At 32.2% G+C, this 16141-nt stretch overlaps 2 long non-coding RNA genes across 2 annotated transcripts in view; both read left to right on the top strand.

The window, feature by feature from the left end:
* LOC129523787 (uncharacterized) overlaps window positions 1-12749 on the top strand; it is an 83471-nt gene extending 70722 nt beyond the window's left edge. The window contains exon 3 of the long non-coding RNA XR_008667403.2: window positions 12680-12749. This is a non-coding gene — a long non-coding RNA (uncharacterized lncRNA). The remainder of the gene's footprint in view (window positions 1-12679) is intronic.
* Window positions 12750-13615: 866 nt separating this feature from the next.
* Window positions 13616-15829, top strand: LOC134758949 (uncharacterized). The gene is made up of 2 exons (XR_010134758.1): window positions 13616-14127; window positions 15642-15829. It is a non-coding gene; the product is annotated as an uncharacterized lncRNA (long non-coding RNA).
* Window positions 15830-16141: the final 312 nt, after the last annotated feature.

Here is a 16141-nt window from a genome sequence, read left to right as displayed (position 1 = left end):
TCTGGCAATTTCATCAACACATTCTACCTTTTATTATTTATATCATGTACATAACGCTATTTATTAGAAATAGAACTTTTTTCAAGTATATTCACTTTAGGGCATGATTTAGAATACTCCTATTAGGGTAATGTCAAGCAGCTCTCATATTATTAAGTGGCCCTTCCTGACAAAACGTTTTAAAATATTTCTCTGCCTAACCACAGCACATTGACCTACTTAGCACTGTATTACACAGCACATTACCTACTTAGCACTGTATTCTACAGAATAATTTGTGTGGGTCACAAATTATTCTGTAGAAGCATTTGCTCCAAATTGATGCAGATTTGTTTTTCAGACAATCTTTATATTTTCTTTGAAACAGTAACTCCATCAGTGCATAGTCTGGGAATAATTCCATTTGATTTTTTAAAAATCCAAGCATATGCAAAAGATATGATGTTTTTGTGATGTTGTATGCAAAAGATATGATGTTTTCTGAGAAATTAGAAGGCAGATTTTGGAAGGAATTCTTTCTCAGTGAGGCAGGAAGACAGGGATGATGAAAGAGACTACAGGATAAGCAGTCTTACAGTTGCTTGTCTCAGTTGTCTAGAAGAAAGCAAAGAATACAGAAATTCACTTGTAAAGAAAGTGGCTGCTACCTGGAACATGGCATTTACGGAAAGCTCCATCCAACAGTAGCAGACCACCCATTATTCTCAAGCTCGCATGAAACATTCACCATGACTGACCACATTCTAGGCCATAAAACACAGCTTAATAAATTTTAAATAATATAAATTATACAAGGGATGTTCTCATAACACAATGAAATTAAATTAGAAGTCAATAACAGACAAATAGCTGGGAAATTCCCACATATTTCATGATTAAACAACCTGAATAAAGGAGGCGATCTTGTCATTTTCATGAAACTGGAGGACATTATGAAATAAGCCTGACGTAGAGATAAGCTAGACACAGAAAAATATTACATAATCTTGCTTATATGTGGAATAAAAAAGTCAAATGTATAGAGATAGAGAATAAAACATATAAATACGATTCTTACATGTAGAAATATATATAAATATTTGTATACACCTGGGTAATCATAGGCGGGTACATTTTTTGCCCTATGAGTCTAGAGAGCCTAGCAGTGACCCTCAACACCAACAAGCATACGTAGCAGACAGATTTTGGGTTTTGATACCATTCTGCAGTAAAGGGACCCAGATTTATTTGGAGAAATGGCTGATTCTAGGATTGTGACAGGAAATACACAAAATTAGCCTGGAATATCTTGTAGTACTAGAAAATAAGAAAGTGCAATTTTTTTTTTTTTAGTTTACTTCTTCTTCTAAAAAAAGTGGGATACATGTACAGAACATGCAGGTTTGTTATGTAGGTATATGTGTGCCATGGTGGTTTGCTGCACCTATTGACCCATCCTGTAAGTTCCCTCCCCTCACCCTGCCACTTCCCAGCAGGCCCTGGTGTATGTCGTTCCCTGTCTGTGTCCATGCATTCTCAGTGTTCTACTCCCACTTATGAGTGAGAACATGTGATGTCTGGTTTTCTGTTCCTGTGTTAGTTTGCTGAGGATGATGGCTTCCAGCTTCATCCATGTCCCCTGCAAAGGACATGATCTCATTCTTTTTTATGACTGCATAGTAATCCATGGTGTATATCTGCTACATTTTCTTTATCTAGTCTATCATTGATGGGCATTTGGGCTGGTTCCATGTTTTTGCTATTATAAATAGTGCTGCAGTAAACATATAGGTGCATATGTCTTTACAGTAGAATGATTTATATCCCTTTGGGTATATACCCAGTAATGGGATTGCTGAGTCAAATGATATTTCTGGTTCTAGATCCTTGAGGAATCACCATACTGTCTTCCATGATGGTTGAACTAACTTACATCTCACCAACTGTATAAAGGTGTTCCTATTTCTCCACAGCCATGCCAGCATCTATTGTTTTCTGACATTTTAATAATCGCCATTCTGACTGGCATGAGATGGTATCTCATTTTGGTTTTGATTTGCATTTCTCTAATAACCAGTGATGTTAAGCCCTAGAAGAAGACCTAGGCAATACCATTCGGGACATAGGCATGGACAAAGACTTCATGACAAAAACGCCAAAAGCACTTGCAACAAAAGCCAAAACTGACAAATGGGATCTAATTAAACTAAAGAGCTTCTGCACAGCAAAAGAGACTATGATCAGAGTGAACAGATAACCTACAGAATGGGAGAAAATTTTTGCAATCTATCTGACAAAGGTCTAATATCCAGAATTTACAAGGAACTTAAACATATTTACAAGAAAAAAACAACCCCTTCAAAAAGTGGGCAAAGGAACAGACACTTGTCAGAAAAAGACATTTACGTGGCCAGCAAACATATGAAAAAAAGCTAAACATTGTTATTGCTGGTGGTCAAAGGGACATAGGAGCTACCTGAAAGCCCCTCCAATGGCTGAAAGTCTCCCCCAGTCTGAAACCATTTGAACCACAAAATAAATGTATTAGTATTGGATTATAAACTCAAGCTTTAAAGTAAATATCTATGAGTCTACACTGATATAGATATCAGTGATTTTGCTATAAATCAGTGATATCTATATCTAAAAGTAAATATTATAATATTTCAATGTAAATTATTATAATATAATATAATATTATGTATATTTAGATATAGATACCACTGATTTATAATATTGTATTATAAATATAGATATATCAGTGATTTATCTAAATCAGTATAGACTCATGAATATTTATACCCTGATATAATAGGTATACTTGATATAGTTATCAGTGATTTAGATTTAGATATCATTTATATAGATAAATCACGGTTATTTACTTTATACCTTGAGTAAATGAAACAAGGAGAGTAAATGAATGAATCATTTATCTATATCAATAAGATGGAAGAGACACTCTCCTTTGCAGAACAATTTCAAATAATTTATATAAATAATCCATCTTCAAGTGGGATACGGGGGCATAAATCCCTACTCCTTAGGTGTAGTCTGCACATAATGGCTTCCATACAGAAAGCAGAGTATGGAAAGTAGATTAAAAAAAACTTTATGAGAGATAAACTTGACAAATACTACCTCAGATAGATGATCATGGTCAATGTCAGCAGTAGATAAATCATGTTGTCAGTATGTACTCTTGGTATGATGAGAAGATAATGACATTTTGTTTCTGTAATCTTCCTCCCCTAAACCCATAACCCTATGCTAACCATGAGGAAACATGAGATAAATTTCAGTAGAGGGACTTACCTAGTAATCCTCCAAACATTTAAGGTAGCAAAAATAAGGAGAGTAAAAATCTATCACAGCAAGGAGGAGTCATGACAACTAAATGTAGTGTGTTATCCTATATAGGATCCTGAAGCAGAAAAGTAAATTAGATTAAAAAAAATACTGACTAAAGCACAGACCTTAGTTAATAATAATGTATCAGCATTGGTTCATTAACCATAAACAATCACCATAAGAGGTCAATAATAGGGAAAACTTGGTGAGAAGATATATGGAAACTTTATGGATAACTTTTTAAATTTTTCATTAAATCTAAAATAATTAAAAACTCAAGCCTGTTTAAAAAATATAATCTGAAGATATTCAGATAGAAATACAGAAGTAAATAAGTGAAAAAGTGCCTTTCTTATTCTCAAATTAGAAGTTAATAGACAAGGTCTAGAATTAGAAAGTTATGTGTATTGTGAATGTTAAATTAAAGATATAAAAGAAATGAAAGAATGAAAAACCTTCCAAAATCTCAGATAAAATACACATACAAAATTATTACAGAAAAGCAGACTAGATTTTAATATTTATAAATAGAATAAAAACAAAAGCAGAGCATAAAAATGATAGACCAAATATATCTGTTCTATCAATAAATACAACTGTAATTTCATAAGTGCATTTTTAATGAGTAAAAGCTGCTTATTTCAATGTTATGGTTTTTAAAAAGGGATATAACTATAAATGGTCTGAAGCATTTGAAAATAAAATTAATGGCAAAAATACCAAAATGATGAAGAACCTTGGTCATAATGTCAGAGTCAGACAGTTCTGAATTAAATTTAAATGGCATTAAATACCCAAGAAATGGATAGTTTATAATGATAAAATTTCCATCTGCAATAAAATAGGCAACAATTTTGGCTATTCATACACCGAATAATAGCTTCAGTATTTATAAGGCAAGAATTTTATAAATTTTAGAGTATTAAAAAATCTTAATTGAATATTTCAATAACATCTTAACAAATCTTATTTTTAGATAAACATCTTAATTATACCTTATCATATTTTGGTTATTTGTATTTCACTTTTGCATTATAAATTCCACATATAGAATTATGAATTATATATATCCTGAAAACACATATTTTCTTTAAGGTGCTAGGATGGCATATTCTCCAAAGGAAAAAACAAAACAACGCCAAAAACCTCTCATGTTGCATCTCTTCAAAAAAACTTAACGTATTACAAATATTTGCAGAAAAATTTTGCATCTGAAAAAGAATAATAAATACTTTGAAATCTCTTTTAAATTATATGTCAAATACAAAATCAAAGTGTAAAACTGCATATTAAATTTGAATGGAATAGATAACCTTTGAGAAAAATAAAAATTCCCAAATTGACCTCAGAGGAGATAGAAAAGTTTAAAGACTTTTGATTCATAGAAGAAATAAATTTGACAAAGGTAGACTACTCATAAATGACCGGGTCTAAACATTTTAATTGATATTTTATGAATATAAAAGTATATAAATGTAAAGAAAATATACAAGAAATGCCATGCAGTCATAAACCAGCTTAAGAAATAAAATATTAGTTGTAGAGGTTCATAGAATGTGTGGGAAAATGAGAGTAAAAGATTTAAGACTCTAATTTGGGAAAATAGCAATACTCTCTGGGATTTCCATGACCACATATAAAGAAATCATAGACATATTTAGTTTTTTAGACCAAACTGGTGGAGTATCCCAGCTTGGGAACATATGTGATGGTGACCTTACCTTGGTAATTTAAATTCATGAATGGCTTTCAGGGAAGAATGAGTTGTTGACTTGCTCTTGGGGTACAGGTGAAGTACCACAGGATGGAGGGCCTCATATGAGTGAGTTTAAAGTCACTGAGATAGGAGGTAATTAGTAGGAAGGTCATAGAGGGTAGAATGGCAAGCCCAACAATTAACTTGTAAATGTCAAGGAATTTGTTCATATCTTCTAAGTTGTGAAATGTATGAGTATAATGCATTTATAGCAGTTCCTTACTCTCTAATGGCTGCAGGATTTACAGTAATATCCCCTTTTTCATTCCTGATATTAGTGATATGTCTTCTTTTTTTCTTAGTCTTTCTAGAGTTTGTCAATTTTAGCAATATTTTGAAGAAAAAGAATCTGTTTCGCTGATTTTCTGTATTGTTTTTTCTTTCTAATTACATTGATTTTCTGTTTCCATGTGTATTATTTCCTTGCTTCTGCTTACTTCCTTTTTCTAGTATTTTGAGGTAGAAGTTTAGGTTATTGATTTGAAACTTTTTCTTATTTAGTTTTTGTAAAATAAATTTTAATGTGTATATTTAAGGTAAACAACATAATGTTATGATATATATATAGTAAATAGTTACAATAGTAAAACAAATTAACATATTCATCACCTGAAATAGTTACCCATTTTTCCCCTATGGAAAGAACACTCATAATCTACTAATTTAGCAAACATCCTGAATACAATACACTATTATTAACTATAATTCTTGTGTTGTACATTAGGTCTTTAGACTTACTCATCATAAATATGTTCTACTTTGAATTCTTTGAACTGCATCTCCACATCTGCTTCTTCCTAAACCACCCCTGGTAACCACTGTTTTATTCTCTATCACTGTATATTCAACTTTTAAAAAAAATATTTCACATATAGGTGAGATCATGCAATACTTTTCTTTCTGTGTCTGGCTTATTTCATTTACTGTAATGTCCTCCAGTTTTATCCATGTTGTGGCAAATGATAGTATCTGCTTCTTTTTTAAGGCTAAATAATATTCTATTGTGTCTGTGTACATGTATATGTATATATATGTTTGTATATATAATATTTCATCATATACGTATATATATGAATATTATTTAGCCTTTAAAATTAAGGCATATATATCACAGTCTTATTCATTTATCTGTTGATGGACACTTAGGTTGTTTTCATACTCTGGCTATTGTGAATAATGCTGCAGTGAACATGAGAATATAGATGTCTTTATAAGGTGATGATTTCATTTCCCTTGGATATATACCCAGAAGAGGAATTGCTGGCTCATTTCTAATGTAGACATTTAGTGCTATAAATTTTCCTCTCAGAACTGCCTAAGCAGTGTCTCACAGATTTGGATGTGTTTTGGTTGGATTTTTATTCATTCAATTATTGAGTAAAACTTTCTAGAGATTTCCTTTTTTAAAAGTGTGTTGTTTAATTCCATTGTATTTAGAAATTTTCTCCTTGACTTTTGATTATTGAGTCCTAGTTTAATTCCATTTTGATAAGATAACATACTGTGTATGATTTCAATTACTTTTAATATAGTGGTTTTTTTTGTATAGGTATGAGTATACAGAAACCAAAATAAAATCACAATATTACTTATAATTGTTCCAAAAAAGTAAATATTTAAGTAGACACAACAAAATCTGTACAGGGTCTATGTATCTAAAATTACAAAATGCTGATGAAAGAAATCAAAGACATGAATAAATGGAGTCATGTAACCTTCATGGATTCAAAGATTCGACATAATAAAGATATCTCTTTTCCCCAAACTGGTCTTTAGGTTTAATGCAATTTCTATGGAAACCCCTGCAGTCTGTTTTTAATATACAGAGCTGCTTCTTCTAACATATATACAAAAAGGGCATAGACCCTAAAATAGACCAAACAATCATGACAAGGTAGAATAAAATGGAAGAAATAATTCTATCTTAAGTTAACTTTTACTATATAGCTATAGTCATCAAGATTATTGCCAGGGAGTAGACACATAGATCAATGGAACAGAAAACGGAACCAGAGGCCAGTGCGGTGACTCATGCCTGTAATCCCTGCACTTTGGGAGGCCAAAGCAGGTGGATCATGAGGTCAAGAGATCAAGACCATCCTGGCCAACATTGTGAAACCCCGTCTCTACTAAAAATACAAAAATTAGCTGGGCATGGTGGCGCGTACCTGTAGTCCCAGCTACTTGGGAGGCTGAGGCAGGAGAATTGCTTGAACCCGGGAAGTAGAGGTTTCAGTGAGCCAAGATTGCACCATTGCACTCCAGCCTGGGCAACAGAGCGAGACTCCATCTCAAAAAAAAAAAAAAAAAAAAGAAGAAGAAAATAGAACCAAAAATAGACCCACACCAATATGCCCAATTGATTATTGAAAAAGGAGCAAAAGCATTTCAATGGAGGAAGAACGTTCTTTCTAGAAATGGTACTGAAGGAATTGGATATCAATAGGGAAAAATGACAATAAAATAAAATGACCTGAATTTAAATTTCACACCTTATGCAAAAGTTAACTCAAATGGGATTACAGACTAAATGTAAAACGTAAAGCTATCAAATTAACAGGAATAAAATCTTTGGGATTTTATTCCCAAATAAAGATTTAGAGAAAATTTTTATTTCTAAATAGAGATTTAGAAAAAAATCTTCAGGATTGAGGTCTAGAAAAAAAGTCCTTGGACTTGAAGCCAAAAGCATAATTCATAGAAAGTTGAATTTATTAAATTAGACATATTCAAAATTAAAATGACTTGCTTTGTAAAAGAAAGGCCATGTGAAGAAGACTAAAAGAAAAGATGCAGACTAAGAGAAAATATTTGCAAGTCTCATACCTGACAAAGTATTGGCATCTAGGCTAGATAAAGAATTTTCAAAATATAACAAATAACAATTTAATTCAAAAATGAACAAAAATATTAGCAGAAATTTCACCAAAGAAGATATGCAGATCCAAATAAATACATGAAAAGATGTTCGATATCATTATCTGTTAGGAAAATTCAAATTAAAATCAAAACGAGACATCACATACACCTTTCAGAATGACTAAAATATAAAATAGTGGCAATGCCAAATGCTGGTGAGAATACAGAGAAATTGGCTCACTCATGCATTTGTAGTGGGCATGAAGCGTAATGCAGCTACTCTGGAAAACTGTTTCATGATTTCTATTAATAAACTAAACTAAACATAGTACTACTACATAACCCAGTAATTTCAGTTCTGGGCATTTATCCCAGAGAAATGAAAACTTGTGTTCACATAACAATCTGTACCTGAATGTTCGTAAGAGGTTTACTTGCAACAATCAAAAGTTTAATCACCTCAGATTTTCTACACTCGATAAATGTGGCATATGCATATCATGGAACACTACTCAGCAATAAAAAGGAACGAACTATTGATACACAAAACAACATGGGTGAATTTCCAGGAAATTATGATACGTAAAAATTAAGAAAAACCATCCCCAAATGTATTACAGGCATACTTCATTTAATTTCACCTTAGTTGTGTTTCACAGATATTGCATTTTTTACAGTTTGAAGGTTTGTGGCAACCTTGCGTTGAATAAGTCTATCAGTACCATTTTTTCTGGTCGCATGTGCTCACTTCCTGTCTGTGTTATAGAGTTTGGTAATTCTCCCAATATTTCAAACTTTTTCATTACTATATCTGTTACAGTGATCTGTGATTAGTGACCTTTGATGTTACTATTGTAATTGCTTTTTGGTGCCATAAACTACACTAATATAAGATGTTAAACTACTGATAAATGTGGTGTGCATTCTGACTCCTCTGCCTATCAGCTGTTCTTCCATCTCTCCCTGTTCTCAGGCCATCCTATCCTCTAAGACACAATAATAATAATGTAATTAGGCCAACTAATAACACCACAATGGCTTCTATGTGTTCAAATTAAAGGAAGAGATGAACACCTCTCACTTGAAAACAAAAGCTAGAAATGATTAAGCTTAATGAGGAAAGCTTGTTGGCAGCCAAAATAGGCCAAAAGCTAGACTTTTTGTGCCAAACAGTAGGCCAAAATGTGAATACAAAGAAAATGTTCTTGAATGAGATTTGAATGAGATTAGAAGTGCTATACAAAAGTGAACAAATGTCTGATAAGAAAGTGAAACAGCCTTATTGCTGATATGAAGAAAGATTAGGTAGTCTAGATATATCAAACCTGCTACACATATTCCCTTAAGCCAAAAGAATGCAAGAGCAAGGTTCTAACACTTGCTTTCATTCTGTAAAGACTGTTGAGAGGAGAAGAAGCTGCAGAAGAAAAGTCAGAAGTTACCAGAGGTTGGTTCATGAGGTTTAAGGAAAGAATTATCTCCGTAACATAAAAGTGCAAAGTGAAACAGCAAGTGCTGATGGAATAGCTGCAGCGACTTATTTAGAAGATATAGCTAAGATCATTAATGATGGTAGCTACACTAAACAACAGATTTCCCATGTAAATGAAACAGACTACTGTTGGAAGAAGATATCATCCGTCAGGACTTTCATAGCTGGAGAGGAGAAGTCAATGCTTGGCTTCAAAACGTCAAAGCACAGCTGAATCTCCTGTTAAAGGCTAACACAGTTGGTGGCTTTAAGTTAAAGCCAATGCTCGTATATCATTCTGAAAATCCTAAGGCCTTTAAGAATTATGCTAAATCTACTCTGCCTGTGCTCTATAAATGCAACAAAAAAGCCTGGAAGACAGCACATCTGTTTACAGCATGGGTTTACTGAATATGATAAGCTCACTGTTGAGACCTACTGCTCAGAAAAAAGATTCTTTCTAAAATATTACTGCTCATTGACAATGTACTTGGTCACCCAATAACTTTGATGATGACGTACAAGAAGAATAATATTGTTTTCATGCCTGCTAAAGTATCTATTCTGCAGACCATGAATCTAGAAATAATTTCAACTTTCAAGTGTTATTATGAAATAGATTTTTTATGACTATAGCTGCCATAAATAATGACTCCTCTGATGGAACTTGGCAAAATTTTGTGGGCAAGTTTTACCATGTTAGATGTCATCAAGACCATTCACAATCCATGAAAGAAGGTTAACAAGTCAACTTTAACAGGAATTTGGAAGAAGTTGATTTTAACTTTCATGGGTGACTTTGTGTGGTTCATTATTTCAGTGGAGGAAGCAACTACAGCTATCATGGAAATAGCAAGAGAGGTAGAATTGGAAGTGGAGGTTGAAGATGTGACTGAATTGCTGCAATCTCATGATAAAACTTGAATAGATGAGGAGTTGCTTTTTACAGATCAGCAAAGTGAGTGGTTTCTTGATATGGAATTTACTCCTGGTGAATGTGCTGTGAAGATTTTTGAAATGACAACAAACAGTTTAGAACATTACAATGGTTTATAATGATATATACATAGTTGATAAAACAGTGGCAAGGTTTGAGAATATTGACTCCAATTTTGAAAGAAGTTCTACTGTGAGTAAAAGGCTGTCAAACAGAATCACACGCCAAAGAGAAATTTTCTTGAAAGGAAGAGTCAATTGATAAAGCAAACTTCATTGCTGTCTTAAGAAATTGTTACAGCCACACAAACCTTCAGTAACCACCAACCTGATCAGTCAGCAGCCATAAATATAAAGACAAAACTCTCCACCACCGAAGAGGTTACAACTTGCCGAAGGCTCAGATAATGGTTAGCATTATGTAGCAATAAAGTATTTTTAATTAAGGTGTATACATTGTTTTTTTAGACATAATGCTATTACACACATAACAGATTACAGTGTTAGATGAACATAACTTTTATAGGCATTAGGAAACCAAGAATTTCATGTGACTTGCTTTATAATGGTATCTGCTTTTTTGTAGTAGTCTGAAACCAAACCCCACAATGTCTCTGAGATATGTCTGTACAACATGACTGTATTTTTATAACATTTTTGATATGACAGAATTTTAAAAATGGAGGACAGAGTAGTGGTTACTGGGAATTAGAGAGATGGAAAATGTGGCAGGAGGAAGATAGGTAATGGATAAAAGCAGAAGGAATGTTAAGGTTAGAACTGTTCATTATTTTGACTGTAGCAGCGGACTCAGGTGAAAAGCTTGTATAGAACTTAATATATGTACACATACTCCAGATGAAACTGGAGAAATCTGAGTAAGTGGATTATATCAATATCAATATCCTCGTTGTCATATCATACTATAGTTTTCCAATTTACCATCAGGGAAATGGAGGAATTGTGCAAGATATTTTGTATACTATTACCTGCAATTGGCATGTAAAGTTACAATGACTCAACTAAAAAAAATGAAAAAGGCAGAAAAATGATATCCTGGGACACAAATTATGTAAAAAATATAATAATGTCATGTTTTTTATAAGACTGCTCAATATTATATAATTTAATTTTTCCTAAATTTCCATGTAAATTTCCTATGATCCAATAAAATACTAAAAACTATTTTTGGTTTCAGAAACATAGAAACAAAAATTCTATTCAGTAAATAAACTTCAATAAAGGAAGAGAACTCACTAGAGCTCACTAAAGTTGAATATAAAATAGATTCTGAAATTACAGTATGTTAAAAATGTTTTATTGGTGAATTGATTGATAGAATGGAAAGTCTAGAGAGAAATATACTCTTGAACTTAATGTATTTTATCAGCTGAGAAAAAATTATTCAGTGAATGATTTTGGGACAACAGGATTATCAGTGTAAAAAGCAAAGCTGAGACCTCTTCTACTATTTTATCTACCTCAAATTTCTGAATTGATCTAAAATTAAGAATGATAAATTAAATCATAAAAGTTCCACAAATATAGGATGATTTTCTAATAATGTTGGAATGAATAAACATGACACAATATTTAGGTATCATAAAAGTAAGAATAAGGTTAAATAAATTTAAAATACCTGCATGAAGACAAAAATATGTAAACATAAATGACAAAGAGAGGTGGGAAAATATTTGTAATTCATATCACATAAATAGGGCTAGATTCTCTGTTAAATAAATATGAAAAATGCATAATATAGATACATTAGCTCGATACAAATGCACAAAAAATATGAACAGTCAATTTAATTAAGTCAGTTTTAATAGTTTCAAACATATAAAACTGATCTCACTCATAATTTTAAAAATTGTATTAAAATTATATGATGCCATTTTTCATAGCTTGGTTAGGCACTAACCAAATTTATATGTCATAATCTTAGAGGGAGTGGAAAGATAGGCAATGTCTAAACTGATGCTTGGAGTTCAACTATAATGCAGTTAGAAATATTTATCAAAATTAGTATTTCACTTACCCTCTGATATAGCAATATAGCAATTGTGTTACTTGAAATAATATATGATATTTGACAATATTTAAATATGACACAGCTATACATAGTTGTGTATATGTATGTCTGCAATTGTAGCTGTTAAGAATAAACTGCACATATATTTATACATAAATTTCAAAATATAATGCTAATTAAATAAATCAATGTACAGAATATTGTATATAGTGAACTCTTTTTGGCTGTATAAAATATATATGTGCATAAATGTAATACATGTTATATGCTTATATATGTCTCCAATATCTTGAAGAGTATCTTCAAAAGCACTGCCAAGAACTGTCAACAGTAGTTGTCCCTGGGAGAAAAAGGAGAAGTCAGGGGCAGGGGTAAGGTAGGGTTTGTTTTTCTATATTGCATGTAGTGCCAATGGAAAAATAAATAAAATGTAATTCAAATATAAAAAAGAATAATAAATATTAATTGTTATCATTTGTACTTATCTATTATTTACTTTCAGATAAAGTATTACTGGTTTACTTTGCTTGTCTCTTAGTAAAAGCGAAGTATATTTTTTAAATATTCCTTAATTTATATTCTGTGAGAAATAATATCTTTGAACTACCTTTGACCTGCTTGTTCTTTTCCTATTTTCATACTAGCAGATTTAAATAAATGTCATATGATTATGTAACTCTGAGTTTAGATGGCCTCTTTATGTTCTTTTAAAAATTATCTATAAACATTTAGAAAATATAGCTAGAATTATTTCCAAAAGTAGCATTGTAATTTCCTGGACTCATTTACCTTTTGAACTTGCTTTCCAGAGGACATTCCTATTCATTATCATTAGCAAAAATCAATTTATTGAACTCATTTCTTTAACAAAATAATTTCCCTTTCTCCACCCGTTTATATTTAGAAAATCCTTTCTCAAATGTGCCTCTCTCTCCACCCTTAAATAATGCCTTGGATATCTTTAATTAATTTTTCATCATATATATATATATAACTTTGAATACAAAGTTTTTTTTTAATCCTTATTTTGATCCTTACTGGATTCAGAGGGAATGGCATCACATGCCATTTCTAAACAACTTCTGTGTAACTTGTTAGTCATCTAAAAGTTCAAGATTGTATGACGATATCGGCTCAAAAGTAAGAAAACAATTTCTTTGTTCTATTTGAAGGTTTTCTGTTTCCCTTTATTCCTGAAGGAAGAATTAGTTATGTAGGCATAATTATCACCAATTCACACTTTTTTAATGCAAAGAAATGCCAAAGCCATGGCCCATGGAAAAAATACTTGATAAAGTAGATTTTACTGAAATTATGATAAAGTAGAACTTACTGAAATTAAAAATTTCTGTTTTGCAAAAGACAATGTCAAGAGAATGAGAAGACAAGCCTCAGAATGAGAAGAAACATTTGTAAAAGATACATCTAATAAAGCAGTTTTATCCAAAATATATAATACAAAGATCTCTTGAGACTCAACATTAAGGAAGCAAACAACCAGAATAAAAAATGAGCTCCAGATACTAACAGCCATCTCATCAAAGGCAATACACAGATAACAAATTACCATATGAAAATGCGGTCTCTATCATATGTCATCATGGAAATTCAAATTAAAGCCACAGTGAGATACCACTACACACCTATAAGAATAGCCAAAATCCAGAATACAGACAACACCATACGCTAATGAGGATTAGGAGCAACAGGAACTCGTATTCATGCTGGTGGGAATGCAGCAAGGTAAGTTTCTTTGGAAAACAGTATAGCAGTTTCTTACAAAACTAGAAATACTATTACCATGCGACCAATTAATCACAGTTCTTGGCAACTACCCAAAGGAGTTAACACAGGTCCTATATGTATACAGGTCTTTGTGTGAGGCTTATGTCAATACAAAAATCTGTACACATATTTTTATAGCAGCATTATTCACAATTGCCAGCACTTGGAAGCAACCCAGATTTCCTTCAGGAGGTGAATGAATAAACTGTGGTATATCCAGACAATGGAATATTATTCAGCACTAAAAAGAAATGAGCTATCAAGATATGAAAAGAATCTTAAATGCATAATACCAAGTGAAATAAGCCCATCTGAAAAAGCTACATACTGTATGATTTCAAATATATAACATTTTGGGGAAGGCAAAACTATGGAGACAGGGAAAAGATTGGTGGTTGCCAAGGGTTGGGTGAGTGAGGAGAGAGATGAATAGACCAAGCAAAGAGTATTTTCAGGGCAGTGAGGATATACTGTATGATACTATAATGGTGGGTACATGTCATTCACTTCTCCAAGCCCTTAAAAGGTGCAGTAAGAATGAACCCTATGTATGATGAACTTCAGGTAATTATGATATGTCAACATGGTTTCATCAATTGTAACAAATGTATTACTCTGTTGGGGGATGTTAATAATGAGGGAGACTATGTATGTGTAAAAGTGAGGGTTGTATGGGAAATCTCTGTATCTTCCCCTCAATTTTTCTGTGAACCCAAAACTGCTCCAAAAAACAAACTTATAAAAGTTCTTTGGAGGCATTTTCTAAAAGATGTTTGATCTTCTCTTTCCTTCTCTTTTTTAAATGGGCTGTCACCCTCATTGTATTTACATTGCATCACTTCTATGGAATGTATTTGCCTTTTCTATGTATTTACCATAAAGTAAGTGATGTCTTGAATATTCTTTTTGACTTCATTGAAATACTAGCATGGTGGCTATTTGAGGATTAGTTTATCTTTCTCATTATGAAGTATAGTCTTTTCCTTCTTAATATAGTTCCTTTTTAATTTAATAATTTCAATGTTATTGGTTTGGGGAAATACAGCTATGTTTATGTATAAACTATAAATGTGAATATTAAAATTTAATTTTTGAATTCTAGTGTTCTTTCAAAGGCATCAATTGCTAGTCTTGAATTTTTGAAGGTATTAGAATGAAGACAATGTACAAAGCTTTATTTCAAAAAATCTATTTCAGCTATGCTGTAAAATATTGATACTATAAGAATATAAACTTAAGAAGATGAACTTAAGGACCCTGTCAGAGTTGATGCAGTGTACTCTTTAGAGACAGACCATTTTCTCTTCCTTGGAAAGTAGCATGGGCATAGTTTCCAATATCCCTTGTAGTTCAGTTAGAAGCCATATGACTTTCTGGATAATGGAATGTGAACTTCAGTGACATAAGCCAACTTCAGCCTTGAAACCTAAAATCATTTTACGCAATGTTTCATCTCTGTCTTCATCTCCTAGGAACATTTCCCTCTCTGGATACATGTGTTTCAGATCACAAAGCCATAGATGAGAGGAGTCTGTCTTTCTAAATCACTTTTTGAAGAACACCTACTCAAGAGAGTCACCTGACCCCGTTGGAATATAAGATGTGTGGGAAATCTACCTTATTGCATTAAACTACTCAGATTTTTGTGTGGTTGGTTAAACAGTATTAATTACTATAACTAATGCAAGGATAAAATAAGCATCTATCTACTGTTCCTTGAACGATATAAACTATATCTATATATATATATAGATATAGATATCCTTAAATTTTAGTACCTTAATCTTTAAGCACTTCTCCCAAGATGCCCCTTGCTGCCATCTCCTTGTGTTTTGAAAACTGTGTCTCACAAGTGAAGAAATAATGGAGAAATAATGTATTTGTTAGAAGAATCATTTCAATATATCTTGGATCATTCCTAACCTTATGAGATAAATGGTATATCTGCACAAGTATGACCAGTATTAGCATA

Source organism: Gorilla gorilla, chromosome 6 (genome assembly GCF_029281585.2).
Source record: "Gorilla gorilla gorilla isolate KB3781 chromosome 6, NHGRI_mGorGor1-v2.1_pri, whole genome shotgun sequence".
Classification (NCBI taxonomy): domain Eukaryota; kingdom Metazoa; phylum Chordata; class Mammalia; order Primates; family Hominidae; genus Gorilla; species Gorilla gorilla.
Note: the sequence above shows the minus strand (reverse complement) of the source record. Positions and strands in the feature narration are given on the sequence as shown.